This window comes from Chelon labrosus, assembly GCF_963514085.1.
Source record: "Chelon labrosus genome assembly, chromosome: 2".
NCBI lineage: Eukaryota > Metazoa > Chordata > Actinopteri > Mugiliformes > Mugilidae > Chelon > Chelon labrosus.
The window spans coordinates 34535738-34539017 of NC_140338.1; positions in this window are offsets into that span (position 1 = coordinate 34535738).

Sequence of the window (3280 nt, forward strand, 5' to 3'; positions counted from 1 at the left end):
TTTTCTAGATTAGGCCTACCGCTCATTTCCATGTCAAGTTAGAGGAGTGGGCGCTGGGGCGCCCTCATTGTCACGTCAACTTGCTGCTGAGAGTCATACGGGTTGTGTAGTGTGTCAGAAGAGGCAAGGAGGAGGGGGGCAAGGGATAGACTGATCCCAGGCCACACAACACAAACTGCTTCCAAATAAATTGTATTTCATTCCTAAAATTAACATAGACCCATAGACCCATACCTACATGTAATTAATTAATTAATTAATGTTATATGTAAAATGACAAAAAAATAAATAAATCTGTGCAGTCATCTACGTGACTCCGGTAACTCCGGTTGATTGACGGGCGAATGGACGGTGTTGCAAAAGTTAATGATGTCGAGTCTTCATCTTCATCATGGATCAAAGTAAAAGACCAAAGAAGCCATCAGTTGCCCAGTTCAGAAAAAGAAGAAAAGAAGAAGAGGAGAAACGGGAAAAAGATAAAGGTATGCAGATTTCTATGAGTGACGTGAGTGACAGTAGGCTATAGGCTATTTATTAGCCTCTTGCTAATATGTTGCTATTAGCCACAGAAGACGATTGTATTTGGTTTTTAGTTTTGCTGAACTAGCAACTATTAGAATTGAGGCAATTGCACTTCACATCTGTTGTTAATGTTAATGCCAGTTGTAAACAGGTTGAAAAACCCAGGTTGAAAAATACCGCCTCTGGTATTAATGACCTGTTTGCATTAAAATCACTACATGCTGTAAAATGGTTGGAACACACTGTGGTACCAGACCCTCATGAGCATCAGGTGAACAGTATTGTACTGCAGAAAGTAGTGTGTTGCTACAAAAATGGCGAGAAAAAGGCAATTATCAATGGAAGAGAGACAGACCATCATAACACTTAAAAATGTAGGTCTTTCCTACAGGGAAATTGCAAAGAAAGTCAAGGTGTCAGTGAGTACAGTTTTCTTCACCATCAAAAGGCACTCAGAAACTGGGGGAAACTCTGACAGGAAGAGGTCTGGCAGACCCAAAGCCACAACTGAATCAGAGGACAAGTTTCTGAGAGTTAACAGCTTGCGTGATAGGCATCTCACAGGACAACAGCTTCAAGCACAGCTTAATAGTGGTCGTAGTAAGCAAGTCTCAGTTTCAACTGTGATGAGAAGACTTCGAGCTGCAGGTTTGACAGGACGAGTTGCTGCAAGAAAGCCATTGCTAAGATGTCAGAATAAGACAAAGAGGCTCGCCTGGGCCATGAAACACCGCCATTGGACTACTGAAGACTGGAAGAAGGTATTATGGACTGATGAATCAAAATTTCAAATCTTCGGTTCATCACGCAGGATCTTTGTACGCCGTCTAGTAGGCGAGAGGATGGTTCCACAGTGTGTGACATCAACTGTCAAACATGGAGGAGGAAGTGTGATGGTCTGGGGCTGTTTTGCTGGATCCAGGGTCGGTGACTTGTACAGAGTGAGAGGCACCCTGAACCAAAATGGCTACCACAGCATTCTGCAGCGCCATGCAATACCCTCTGGTATGCGCCTAGTTGGTCAGAGGTTCATCCTACAGCAAGATAATGATCCCAAACACAAGTCCAAGCTATGCCAGAACTACCTCAGGAAAAAAGAACAAGATGGTAAGCTTGAAAACATGGAGTGGCCAGCACAGTCTCCAGACTTAAACCCCATCGAGCTGGTTTGGGATGAACTGGACAGAAGAGTGAAAGCCAAGCAACCTACAAGTGCCACACATTTAATAATAATAAGAATAAGAATAAGAAAACCTTTAATAGTCCCACAATGGGGAAATTGCAGTTTGCAACAGCATACAGAAATGACAGCGATAGAACAGATAATAGACATATTGCACATATTAGACAACAGACTTTGGAAAAACTTTCTGAAGAATATTTGATTTCTATTGTAGAAAGAATGCCACGAGTGTGTTCAGCTGTTATATCTGCCAAAGGTGGCTACTTTGATGAGTCAAAAGTTTAGAATACATTTTGGTCTATAAATTGATTCCATGATTTCTTTTTCAACTCAAATTGCTTATTTGTTTTATGCTTTCATTTCAGAGTGCAATGAGACACTAAACTGATGGAAAAAGTGTGGTGTTCTGAAACTTTTGACTGGTAGTGTATGTAGACAGAGACGGATTAAGAAGAAAGAGAAAGACCTCTAGAAGGCAGCTAAAAGAAATACATCGTTGCAGAGCTGGGTAAAAACTGCCAGCAGGCCAGCTGCAGGAGGTGAAGCATTTTGATAATGATAAAACACCATCCTACATAATTAATGTAAAATAGGCCTATCGTATCAGAAGCATTTTCTGTAAGTTACAAACACTGCACTGGCGTCACACCCGTGGAGGATGGGGGTGCTGCAACACCCCCACTTTTTCAACAAGCTGATTTCATCCCCCCCCCCTCTTTTTCCTAAGGTAGGCTATTAAACCGTTTGCCCGCCCTGGCTGTGTACCAGCGTACTGAGATGGAGCGCACCTCAGTCCCCCCGACAGTTAGATTGATTGACAGCCATCCAGCCAATCACAGTCATTTGACCAAACCCACTAGTCCCGGCCGCCCGGCAAAGTAAACGCTAACACGGAGCTGCCGAGCCGTCACTCGCTGCAGCGGACAGCGAACAGAGCAGAGGTATGAAACGGTAATTTAACTAGTTAATAATGTCGAATTTTCTCTGTAAATAACGAAACTATTAAGCAAGCCAGGTGGCAAACAAAGTTAATGCAAAGTTTTGCAAGCATTATTCTTTTTGTTATGAATGCCAAAAAGGAAAAGGCAGCAGATGATTGACTTATTTTTCCACTCAAGTTGTCATGTAATTAGGAGACAGGAGGGAAACAGAAAGCTGTCAATCCATAAATGCACTAATTCAATTTTGTAGTAGTACATATTCTTGCATTAATGTCATATAGGTGTTCATTTACGTAACTTAAAGCTATTTGTTGGAGCTTAAGACTTTCTTTTCAATGAAGAAAATCCCCTACATCAACTCATCCCTGTTATTGCTCTCAGAAACTAGAAAAGAATAGAAATGAAGACAATGAAATGCAATAAAACTATTAAAATCTTAAATAATAAGAGGAATAAAATAATAATATAGATAAAGGCTAGGATGAAAGATTAGTTAAAACAGATTAGAACAAGAAAATATATGTGTATATATATATGTTTTGGGGTTTTGCGAGTCACTTGACCCAAAATGGCCCGATTGCGAAACGAAGTGTTTCCAGTACATTCACTCGAGACATAATAAAGCATAGTAAAC